Raw genomic sequence first — 13,372 nt, forward strand, 5'->3', positions numbered from 1 at the left:
CCTTATAGGCACATACAGCTGAGTATCATCAGCATAGCAATGGAAATTTGTTCCACAACTGTGTATAATTTGGCCAAAAGATTAAATGTAAAGAGAGAAAAGTAGACAGCCAAGAACTGAGCCCTGAGGCAAACCATATTTAATGCCAGAGAATTTAGATATAATATTACTCTAGCGGACACGATTTGTTCTTCCAGATAAGTAGGACTTAAGCCAAGAGAGAGCTAAGCCAGAGACACCAAAATTATAATTTAATCTATCTATTAGTATACAGTGATCAGTGGCGTCAAAGGCTGCACTGAGGTCCAGTAGTAGAAGCACAGAAGTGGAATCGGAGTCCATAGCTAGTAAAAGATCGTTCACCACTCTAGTCAGAGCAGTTTCAGTGGATTGATAGGGCCTGAAAGCTGATAGAAAAGGTTCATATAGATGGTTTTCTTTTATATGGGTCGAAAGTTGTTGATAACACAAGTCTCTCTAGTACTTTAGAAAAGAATGGAAGATTAGAGACTGGTCAATAGTTATTAAGAGACCCTGGATCGAGGTGCGGATTTTTTTTTATTTTTTTTTTTTATTTCTGATTTTTCCCTTTTTCTCCCAATTTAGTGGCCAATCGATCCCTATTCTAGTTCAAACACCCACCCTCATACTGCATGTGTTCACCAACTGCATCTCTCCAGCCGACAGTCTCGAAGGAGACGCCTCGCCACTTCCATGACAAGGCGACTCCAGGCCAAACCACTGCTTTTTCCGCCACACACAGAGACGCATTCATGTGACGAACACAAGCTAACTCTGCCCCCCTCCCTAAGACAGCGCTGCCAATTATTGCTGCTTCATTGAATCTGGCCATAGTTGGATCTGATGAGACCGAGGCGCGAACCCCGGTCCCCAGTGGGCAACTGCATCGACACAAAGCCGATGCTTAGACCGCTACACCACCGCGGACCCCGAGGTGTGGTTTTTTTAAGTGTAGTTTTAACCATAGCTGTCTTAAAACTGCTGGGAACAATACCAGTAGTAAGTGATAAATTAACAATATCTAGCATTGTAGGTCCCAGAAAAGGCCAGAGGTCTTTAAAAAGTTTTGCTAGTAAGGGGGTCAAGTAGGCAAGCAGATGGTTTAGAAGCTGACACAAACTTAGTCAAAAAATCAAGAGAGAGAGTCTCAAATGCTGTAATAAGTGGGACTGTCAGTGACTCATTGTATACATATAAATTTGGTAAGACAGGATCTGCAGGAGTAGCTGGAGTTGAAGAACTAATTTTGTTTAAGATCTCATCAACCTTATTGCAGAAAAAAATCTAGAAATTCATGGGCCGTAAATGGTGAGCAGCTAATAGACGGTTGCATTTTAGTACATTTAGATACATTGTTAAATATAAATATGGGGTTATGTTTATTAATACTGATTGAGTGAGAGAGATATGCTGTTTTTGCAGCAGATAAAGCACGCTTGTATTTCAATAAACACTCATGCCACAAGAGGTAAAAAACTTCCAGTTTTGATTTTCGCCATTTACATTACAGTCTCCTGCAGGCCCGCTTAAGAGCATGTGTCTCATCATTAAACCAGGGTGTAGGCCTCTTTAGTTGCGTAGCTCTGGTAGTGAGAGGTGCAACTAAACAGAGGAGACTAGAGAGGGCCACATTTAAGTCACTAGTGAAGTTTTCAATAGAGTCAGTTACCACAGTGAAAGGAGCCAAGGCTTCAGGCAGCTGCTGGCCAAATGCAGCTACAGTGGAGGGACCAATGTGGCGAGTGGCAGTTACATATGTGCTGACATTAACTGGACAGGCCTATAAGGCTTCAAATTTGATGAGAAAATTATCTGACACAGCAGATGTAGTTGGCAAGACATTCAGATCAGAAACAGCTATCCCTTTAGATAAAACCAAATCAAGGGTGTTACCACCGCAATGAGTTGACTCTTGACAGCCATGATTAACAGCCACGATACCATGTAAAACCCTCCACTGTAGGTCAGCAGCCCCCCCTCCCCTTTTTCTCTCCAATTGTATCCGGCCAATTACCCCACTCTACCAAGCCATCTCAGTCGGTCGTTGCTCCACCCCCTCTGCAGACTACCATGTGCCTCCTACGATACATGTGGAGTCGCCAGCCACTTCTTTTCACCTGACAGTGAGGAGTTTTGCCAGGAGGACATAGCGCATGGGAGGATGACGCTATTCCCCCCCGAACAGGCAACCCGACTGATCAGAGGAGGCACTAGTGCAGTGACTAGGATACGTACCCACATCCGGCTTCGCACCCGCAGACACGGCCAATTGTGTCTGCAGGGATGCCCGAACAAGCCAGAGGTAACATGGTGATTTGAACTGGCGATTACCATGTTGTTAGGCAACGGAATAGACTGCTATGTTACCTGGACACCCCAAACAGCTCTTTTGATCAATGGTGGTTTGTACAGCACTCTCCACTCAGGCACAACACTGTCGCTCAGACCTAAGTGAGCTCTCCATGGAGTGTCAGTTTTACCATTTAATTTTTCCCTGTGCAAAACTTTAACAAACATTTTATATATTGACTTCAAAAACCACATCCAAGGATGTAGGGTAGCACTCACAAATTTGAAAAAGGACAGGGACAGTGCCTCATTTTCACCAATTTATTTTGGGGGGTCAACAACTGACAAATGATTCCAGAAAATCGACAATACCAAATTATTAGTGATCAGGACTTGACATCTTGGTTAAAATCCACTTCCATTTTGCTAAATGACCTTTGACTTTTTCAAGAGTATTTCCTCAGTTTTTAAAAACGACAATTAATCACCTAAAAAAAACTCCTAAATATTTCAGCCCCTCTATCTTCCAAATCAACCCCCCAGGCAAACTGAGATTTTTCTCCAGTAGCTTTTGATCCATTTAACTTTGGCTGAAGATATTAAGCCAAACTGGACAACTTCCCTCACCAACATGTCAATATCCTGTTCACCAGAATTACCAAATCATCTTGCATAGGCTGACAGTTTCAAGTGTGCATTACAACCTGGAATAGTTATATCCTGAATGTCAGATCTAAGTTTGTGTAACAAAGGCTCAAATGCTAGGGGATAAAACATGCCAGAGAGGGCCCAGCCTTATCTAACGCCCCTTTGGATTTGAAAAGGAATGCTCAAACCACCCTTCATTTTCAGCACATTCTGAATGTCACAATACAGAACCTTAATTTTTTTTAATAAAACCAAAACCAAAGGCACTAACCGTGAGCCATAAATATTCATGCTCAACATGGTCAAAAGCTTTTTCCTGATCAATTGATGTGATACCAGCTTTGAGGCCAAACACCTTATGGATCTCTAAAACGTCTCGAATCAGAATGATGTTATCTGAAATCAACCTGTCGGGTACACAGTAGGTCTGGTCACAATGAATCGCTTGTTACTTCACTTTACCCAGCCTGCTTGCTAACACTTTTAAGAGGAGCTTATAATCAGTGCAAAGCAGTGACACAGGCTTCCAGTTTTTAATGGACTGTAGAACAACTTTCTTAGGCAGTAAGATAAGAACCGCCCTCCTGCAGCTTAATGGCAGACACCCTCTGGCGAGACTATCATTTAGCACTGCCAGCAGAAAGATCAATTCCGGGAGCTTTCCCACTCTGCATATTCTGCAGAGCAGCACAGAGTTCACCAGAGGAGAGAGCTGCTTCCAACTCTACATTACTATGCTGTTCAAGCTGAGGGAGATCAGTGTAAAAGCCTTGAGACACTGTCTGCTCCTCTCTATGCTCACTTTAAATAGGTCACTGTAAAAAAAAAAACTGACAGCACACTTACAAATTGCAGTATGCTCAGTCAGCACCTGCCCAGTGTCAGATGTTAAGCTGTGAATGAACCTCTTCTGTCCATTATTACACTCCAGACCAAAGAAAAAAGTGTGATGGGACATCCATCTGGGCTACATTTTGAAAGTGGGACCTGACCAGAGGCCCCTGAGCTGAAACACCCAGCAGGTTAATTAAAACAGACTTCTTCACTGCAAGTGCCTCAGTATGGTGTCGGTCTCCTGTGGCGCCAGCTAAGTCTTAGAGGTCCTCTACTTGAGACTCCAGAGCGTTCACTGAACTCATTAAGGTTTGCGTGACATTCCGAGTGTATTGTTGACAAAGCTGTCTTATTTGGACTTTTCCAATTTCCCACCACTGTTGTACAGACACACAATCTGACTTTATACTTTGGTGGGTTCTCCAGAAACAGACAAACGCATCCTTGAAATCTTTATCTTCTAGTAAAGCCATGTTAAAATGTCAGTAAATACTATTGGGTTTTACACATTTTATAAAGACAGAAACAGTTGCAAGTGAGTGATGAGAAAAATCGACAGAGCTGATAAGACAACTTGTGATACATTAAAAAAAATTTTTAGACAATAAGTCTTGTTCGGTGAAAGCTTTCTCTCAAACCACCAGGACTTCTCAGAAAAGTCCCCACTGACTCAAAGACCGGTTGTAAACCAGGGAACACTTTCTCAGCCTTAACATTTCTAGCTCCCTTAGCACCCTGCAGGAACTTCTTAATACTCACTAAACAGCGTCTATTCTTTTTGTCAGCCCACGTCTGTGAGGAAGCTAGAGACTCCTCATCACCTTCACTTTCGTCTGACTGCAGACACCTACTCTGACGAGAAACCTCTATCGCTTCACTAGAAGACTGAAGCACAGCATCAGGTTTCCTCCCCTTATCCTTGTCATTAGAAGAGCCTGTGAACAACTTCTCACGTTCCTCCTCCGGAGAACATTCTGCTTCCTTTGTTTCAGTCTGTGTGTCCACTACGTCACAGTTATTACTATCGGTGTGACACTTTTCAATAACTTCCACAACAGCATCTTTATGTGTAGGACCGGTGTGGGTTCCATTTCGGCTCGGGTACAATATCGACTCGGGGGTCCTTCGACTACATGTGACGTCACAGATTATGTTGCTAGCTAGTGTTGTTTAACGCTAGCTTTACAGTTATTTAGCTGTGTGTTTTTGTACAATCCATGTTGACATAGAGTTGGTTAGTAAAGGTGCGAGGGCCAAAGGCCCGAGCTGCATCTAAGGAACGAGTCCGCAGGCTCAGGATCGCAGGTGGGGGTGGGGGTGGGGGGTCATGGACGAGCGAACGCGCGCAAGGGCCAAAGGCCCGAGCTGCGTCTAACATCAATCTACTCTTTCCAGCTGTTCCTAAACTGAACTAGCCCCTACCCAATCATAATGCGTGAAGTAGTGATGTCATCTGTAGTCGCAGGGGGTATTCGTCACAGCGCTCGGCGCTGCACTTTACTCGACGCGGTGAAAAGCCATTGCGGCGCACCGAAAGCCGCTGAAAATAATGGGTTTCAATAATGGCCGGTGCCGTTGTCGTTGTGTCTAAAAGTCTGTGCACCGCCTGAATCGAATGAACGGAAAAAAATACACTGTGAGTTCTCTGGAGAGAAAGGATACCGTATTGGCCCTAATACAGTGACAAAAGTAGTAGTAGAAGGGCGAGACTTCTCCTCATTCAAAAAGCATCATTGTTTCAGTTTCTAATAAAGGGAATTATTGGATTATTTCTGTTAAGCTGTCCATGATGCTGAAAGTGCGCAAATGCATTTAAGTTTAAGTCAGATGGTATACCGTTATTCAGGGCCGTTGCGGGGGGGGTGGGGGGGTTGCCGTGCAAACTTGACGTGTGAGGCTCTGCTCATTGACATGCATGTGCATGAATCACGGTTACATGCACATAGCTCTACTGCACAAGCCATCTCGGTGTGATACATTTTTAATAAGTAGAATAACACAGCATCATCATGCACATAGACGCAGCTATGACTTTTTGCTATTATAGTCTTTCAAAGGGAAAAAAAATCAACTGTAAAACTGTACATCGTCAAGTCAGCTCAGCTGTCACTTTATTTTGGCACGTTGAAGTATGACGGTGTGTTACAATTCAATATCTCATGTCCATAGCCTGCATTTCATTATTTATTTTAGATTATTTTTCCGACTGGTCATTACATGCAGCCCACAGTCACATGTATATAGCTGTTCACCACATCTCTGGAAGTGTTGGCAGATTTATCCAGAGATCCTCGCAGTGACTTCTAAAATTTTTGCTTCTTTTTTTAAAAAAAAAAAATGTTGCCCCTTTTCTCAGCACCCAACTCATGTTTAATAAATCGGTCACGCTCTCATGCGGCCGACATTGTTTCCCCTTCTTCTTCTTCTGCCTCGCAGCGAGCAGCAGGCTGGAGCACGCACTACGTCACAACACAATATCGACACTGAAAAAAACCTGAATATTTTTTTTCATGTGACCTTGACTATGCATAATGGAATTGACACATTAATTTCATTTTAGAAGCATGTTGGGTCAAGAACAGTCATAAACAATTTATATATTAAAAAAAAAAGAAACTGCAGGGTTGCAGGCCACGTGCTAGGCCATAAAGGCGTGAGGCCCTGTGCAGTCACACAATTTGCACAGCCCACACAACGGTTCTGCCGTTCTTGATGCAAACCAGCTTGAATCCTCTGTCTTTTTTTTTTGTGGGGTAGGGCCCCACATTGGCTCTTGAAACGCCCCCCCCCCCCCAACCACCCAATGCTCAAGACTGCCTATGGTCAGACATATGGGAAGTGGTCCAATGGAACATTTTTGGGACTACTGGGGTTTTGGAATAATGGGCCATTGGAACAATGGACAGTCCCCCTTACAAACAGCATAACAGCTTGTAGCACTAGCCAGCCAGTTAATAAATACATAGACTAAAACTCTTGTAAATAACGACAACTTGCCATTCACTAACACCCTGCGACCCTCAAACTGGAGGCTGATCAAGTTCAGGTTTGTGTTCTGGATCCAATTCTGGTTCATTTCGATACGCTGAATAGCCGCCTTATTTCAAAAACCCACAAGCTAACAGATGCAATCACAGCAGCACATGAAGCCATGTGGGTGTGTTTTAGTTTCCCCTGTCAGTCAACATTTGAAAGGGAGGGTCTTATCATTTTGGATGTGCCCACTGCTCCAACAGGCCTTTTGTTACTTCCGTGAAAGCGGGGTATACAAATAAATGAATGCTGTCAAAGTAAGAGAGTGAATCATATAGAAAGACGTGTGTTGGGGGGCACCCCGTTGGCTCACCTGGTAGAGTGGTACCACGTAAAGCTGAGACCCTACCGCAACGGCCTGGGCTCGAACCCGGCCCGGGCCCTTTGCTGCTTGTCATCCCGTCTCTCTCCCCTGCCTTTCCTGTCTCTCTCTACTATCGCTGTCAAATAAAGGCAAAAAATGATCTTTAAAAAAAAAAAGAGACAGACAGGTGTCAGACAAACGCACACCTCCGCTCAAATTGGTCCAAAGAGGCAGACAGGAAAATGGACACCCAGGTGGAAAACGTGTACACACTTATTCAATGTTTATCAGCCAGATGAGTGACAGCGGAGACAGATCTGAGACCAAGACACAGAAAGACAGACACGTATGCAAATTCTTGCATGGAATTAGCAGCCGGGTCGGTGTGATCAGGAAGTGCCTGTTAGAGAAAGGCAGCATTAGGATGAATGTGAAACCAAAAAGATAAAGCAGAAAAGTCTGGTAAGACCGTGCTTGAAGGACACCGGAGAAGAAGAATATTCAGATGGGAGGGTGAAGCCACACGAGGGTGAGCAGTGAAACTGAAAGAGACAAAAGTGATCCCTCGGCAGGGCAGAGACGCATTAAAAAAGAAGGAAATTAAAGCTCGTATTGGACATCCTAATCGCCCGTACTTGATGTCTCATCATCAACTCATTCCCCATCAGTCAGTTTTGACAGTGGTTAATGGTGGCATGTTCTTGCTAATGGCAGTAACACTTAACCCTCTACTGCGCAGCGGTTCCCTCAGGCAACGGAAAGTTTTCTTGGCAACCAACCCGAATGGTAAAGAAAATATCCAAGAACAGTCCAGTAAGGTGTGGGACTCGCTCAATGTGCAGCTCCAGGCAGAGCTTGAGCAGTCTGCAGCCTCGGGAACTGACGTTCAGTTGCAGGAGGCCGACTCTGTGTGTGTGTGTGTGTTGCCACTAACGGCTGGATTGCCCCTGATGATGGAGGTGCAAAGACCCCATTGTCGCACACAACGAAAAGATATTTGGAGGTGTGGGGGGGGGATCCAAAAAAAACCCCCATCTCATCTCATCTTATCAGCCGCTTCTCCAGGATTGGGTGGCGGTGGCAGCAAGCTAAGTAGGGCACTCCGGACGTCCCTCTCCCCAGCAACGCCCTCCAGCTCCTCCCGGGGGATCATTGGACATGTAGCCCCTCTAGTGAGTTCTGGGTCTACCCCGGGGTCTCCTCCCAGTTGGACGTGCCCGGAAAACCTCCAAAGGATGGTGCCCAGGAGGCATCCTAATCGGATGCCCGGACCACCTCAACTGGCTCCTTTTGACGCGAAGGAGCAGCGACTCTACTCTGAGCTCCCTCCGGATGTCCGAGCTCCTCACCTTATCTCTAAAGCTGACTCCAGACACCGTACGGAGCAAACTCATTTCAGCTGCTTGTATCCATGATCTCACCCTTTTGGTCACCACCCAAAGCGCAACATTTGAAAAAAAAAAAACAAGTTTTGTCAAGAAAATGTCCCAAAATGAAACAAGAAATGATGTGCAGTATTTTTGTATCATGTACCATCAAAATGTGTGCGGTAGAGGGTTAAATAGGGAGGGGGCCCCACCTTAAACAGGATAGGAGACCAATGCCGTATTGGACAAATAAAATGCATGAGCAGTTATGTCGTTCACTGTTTCCCTCTTACTATTTTAATTATTCTGGGGGATTAATGAATTGGTTCCATAAATGCCCCCCATTCCTCAAATGCAAATAAGGTTTTCCGAGATAGCTGTCATGTGTTTGTTTATAAGTGAGATGGAGAAGGTACAGGCGCCATTACAGGCTCTATTACAGCATGAGGTCGTTCCTCATATTTAAGAAAGAATAAGACAATTAGTCTATTCGTTTTAGTTATGAATACAATAAATCATCTCCGCCTCACTGATCACAAATTCGGCACCTGATTTTTATTATGCTGGGGTCAGACTACGTGATATTTTTTGTCTTTCATTGTGGCCACCAGATTGGTCAGATTAGTTAACCATACTGCCATAAATTCTTGCCGTGACTTGGACAGGAGGCTGGCAACACTACAAGCATGACCCCGACCAGTCATTTTATGCTGCCTTTCACGACCTTGTGCGAGTTCATAGATAATCGGCGAGGAGGGTCGAGAAACTGTCAGTCGTGGCTACAGAAGCGTATGATGCTGGTGGTCTTGTGTTCTGAAACACTGTTGTGGCTAGTGCTACGGGGGAATGCTAACCTAGCATAGCTTAACCAGCTACTCACTGGGTTGCTGAAGTGCCTCCGCTATTTCTCACCAACACTCAGTCTATCTTTTTTGACTCGGTCATGGTTCCTCCCTTGAGGAAACATATAAAAGGCAGGGGTGTTGTTGCCACTGCTCAACGAACCCCTCCTCGGTTTCATCGTTCCGCCTGACAACAGCAGCAGCAGCAGCATGTCTTTCTCTTTGCCATGTTTACATATTATGTGCATCCTATTGGTCAACGTCAAGGAACACGTCAGACTAGGCAGGAAAATACAAAAAAATTCTGACTTGCTAGACCAGAGGTTCCCAAACTTTTCCATGTCAAGGCCTCCCAAATAGCATTAGCCTCTGGCAAGATGTCTTTAAAACCCATCGGCAATACTACGGCAAATGTTAAAATGAAGAAGAAGAAAAAAAACTCCTTCGAATATATTTCCTTACTTTTGTTAATGCAATAATAATGACATTTATACTTCAAATTTTAATCCTTCCGTTATATTGAATATTTCTGTTTTCCATTATAAGCATTTTTTGTTATAAAATATATTTGATCATAATATACATGATAATTCAATTTATTTTTTACAAATTTTTTTTTAGCATTTTCCCTCATCTTCCCTCCAGTTTGTTGAGGTCCCCTTGGCGTCCCCCTGTGGGGCCGCGGCCCCCACTTTGAAAACCACTGCGCTAGACTTTTCATCAGGGTATCGTGGGGCATCCCAGATGCCACATTGTTGTTCTTTGATTATGTCACACTACACGGGGTGCAGACGCTCGTTCGTAGTTCCCGACATTCATAATTGGACCCAGTGCTGGAAATTTGTCATAATTCATGTAGTCTGATCCCAGCATTAATCAAGCAAAGGACTTCCAGATGTGGCTATGTGAGATGTGAAGGAGAGGGTCTGTTGGCACTGAAAACAGATAAAGAAAGCTGACAATGCTTCCCCCACCCCTTATTCTCCCCAATTGTATCCGGCCAATTACCCCACTCTTATGAGCCGTCCCAGTCGCTGCTCCACCCCCTTCTGCCCATCCGGGGAGGGCTGCAGACTACCACATGCCCCCTCCGATACATGTGGAGTCACCAGCTGCTTTTTTTTCCCACCTGACAGTGAGGAGTTTCGCCAGGGGGACAAAGTGTGTGGGAGGATCACGTTGTTCCCCCTCCCCCTGGCTGACCAGAGGAGGCGGTAGTGCAGCGACCAGAACCCATACCCACATCGGCTTCCCACCCGCAGACACGGCAAATTGTGTCTGTAGGGCTTCCCGACCAAGCCGGAGGTAACACGGGGATTCGAACAGGCGATTGGTAGGCAACGGAATAGACCGCCACGCCACCCGGACGCCCCTTAGAAAGCTGACAATGCTTGATATATAAAACCACAAACATGCCTTTACTTTATATATATATATATATATATATATATATATATATATATATATATATATATATACACACACACACACACATACACTGAAAGAGAAATACTAATACAATCAGTGAGTGAGAGGAGAGAAATGTTTACCAAGATTTAAGAGTCTGTGGATTAGTTAGGTTCATAGCCACACTTGGAGTCTATCGAGTCATTTTTTACCATGATTGAATCTGTAATCTATAACCAATTCCCCCCCCCCCATCCCAGTTTTCACACTGCATAGCGGCACCATGCTGGCTCCATTCCTTTGCAGCTAATTAAATCCATCATCATCAAAACAAAGACACCGGATAACCAGTGTCCTCTTTAATTAGTCATTTGCCTGTCATGATCATCCCATCTGATGCCCGTGTGTTTATATGACGCAAAAAAGCCCTCCATATTGCCAAGTGAGTACCACACAGTGGCAGTTGTGTGTGCTGCTCCCACGGGGCTGGGCTCCTGGGTTGTGCATCGGGAATGAAACAAGCTGTGGATCGTCATCCCCTTTTTTTATGTGTTTATTTCCGAACTGTAAATAGATACATTGGCTTTTTTTTCCCTTTTCTTTGTGACCTGGGTTGCAGGGCAAGACGCTATGATTGATGTTGTGTTTGGGTATTGGGTTTTGAAGGTTCCTGATCTGAAAGAAAGCATGCACAGCTCTGAGCAGTCAATACAGAATCAGAAATCGGAAACACTTTATTTGTCGTTTCATCTCATGCGCGCAAGTGCATGAAATGAAACGACACATCGTTTGCCCCAGCCCACAGCAGTGCAACGCAAAGACACAAACACATGTCCAAAAACTACAAGAACACACATGGCCAAACTAACACATATCCATCCATCCATTATCCAAACCGCTTATCCTGCTGTCAGGGTCACGGGGATGCTGGAGCCTATCCCAGCAGTCATTGGGCGGCAGGCGGGGAGGCACCCTGGACAGGCCACCAGTCCATCACAGAATAGCACATATATCTAAACTAATAAATAAATAAATAAATAAAAATCACTGTCCAGGAGAACGAACGCCAGCCAGGATGACTGTCGGAACTGCTGGTCTGCATGGGCTAGCAGTTAGCTTAGCCTGCCCCGCTTCCACATCCTGTCAGACCACCCTCGGTGTTTCATATTCGGGTGCAGGTCCAGTCAGGGCTGTGGTCCTTGGACCCACAGGATGCAGCAGACCAGGCTCCCTCAGCCGATCCAACGCCAGCTCTCCTAGCCAGACACCTTTGACACACCTCCCCGCACACCACAGGACAACGCTAAAAACACAGTCAAGGCTAGGCGGGGCTGCCGCCAGACCACCCTCGGTGTTATCGGAACTGCTGGTCTGCATGGGCTAGCAGTTAGCTTAGCCTGCCCTTCCGCATCCTGTCAGACTGCCCTCACTGTTTCCTCTTCGGGCACAGCTCCAGGCAGAGCTGTGGTCCCTGGGCCCACAGGTTGCAGCAGACCAAGCTCTCCCAGCCGATCCAGCGCCAGCTCCCTCAGCCATCAAATGAAGACACATTTAGATGCAGACGTGGACAAAGACACTGCATGGACGGTACTGGGTGAGGCCTCCGCTAACGTGAATTCTCACCGCCATCTTCCCACACCGGTACTGGGTGGGGCCGCTGCAAAAGTGAATTCGCGCCGCCATCTTCCCACACCGGAAGCGGATGCATCAATACAGTGTCGAACTGAAACTTCAGCGGACGCGTCGCCTCTCGGCAAGCCTGTCTTGTGTTATCCTGTTTCATTTTGGGTTCTTCTACCAGATTGTAGTTGCATAGCCGGTACAAACATTAGTCATAACAAAGCCATCAACACGAATGCACTGTGTGACAAGACGAGGAGTTGGAAGCCTCTTTCGTTTCCTGTTGCCCAGATAGGCAGTGATGAGCCAGCAGGAAGTGCTCGTGTACAGTGAGTCACAAGGGCTGGAAGACAGACATCCTCCTTCGCAGGACCGTAGGGAAACATAAATGAATTAGCGAGCGCTGTGATGTGGAGCGGCAGCCTCATCTGACTTCCTTTCACTGTTGACGTGTCAATTTTGGGCCGGTGAGGGATGACACTGACCGCCCATCTGCTGTCGTCGCGCGCTGCCAGAGGGAAGCGGCTGGTGAATTAACCATGAAAAAACTAGCCGCGCTCTGCTCTCTCCGTGCTACGACAATGGCTAGCGCGCACACAGCTTGTTGAAAGCAGGAACTCTGTGTGTGTGTGTGTGTGTGTGTGTGTGTGTGTGTGTGTGCGTGCATCTTTGTCATCTGTGTGTGCCCGTTGTGTTGGTGGTGGTAATGATGTTTATTTGCGTGTGTACATATATATGTGCACATCGTTCTGTGAATATTTGTGCTGTGTGTTTGTGTTTTAGTACCCCCCCCCCCCCCAACATCAACTTGTATCCTCACCATCTCGGGAGCAAGTCTCCTCTCTGCTGGCATCTACACGTGCAGCAGTACGTCCACCAGCACAAAATTACCCTGCATGTATCAACATATCGACATAAAGGCTATTTGTACCTGGTATCGGTGTACGCACAAACTCACACACACTAGCCACAATAATCTCACTGCACGTCCACAACCGCATACCTCA

At 45.7% G+C, this 13,372-nt stretch overlaps 1 protein-coding gene across 2 annotated transcripts in view; it reads left to right on the forward strand.

The window, feature by feature from the left end:
- Nucleotides 1-13,372, forward strand: part of stxbp5l (syntaxin binding protein 5L) — a 325,667-nt gene that overhangs the window by 159,321 nt on the left and 152,974 nt on the right. The window lies entirely within an intron of this gene.

Source organism: Lampris incognitus, chromosome 11 (assembly GCF_029633865.1).
Source record: "Lampris incognitus isolate fLamInc1 chromosome 11, fLamInc1.hap2, whole genome shotgun sequence".
Classification (NCBI taxonomy): domain Eukaryota; kingdom Metazoa; phylum Chordata; class Actinopteri; order Lampriformes; family Lampridae; genus Lampris; species Lampris incognitus.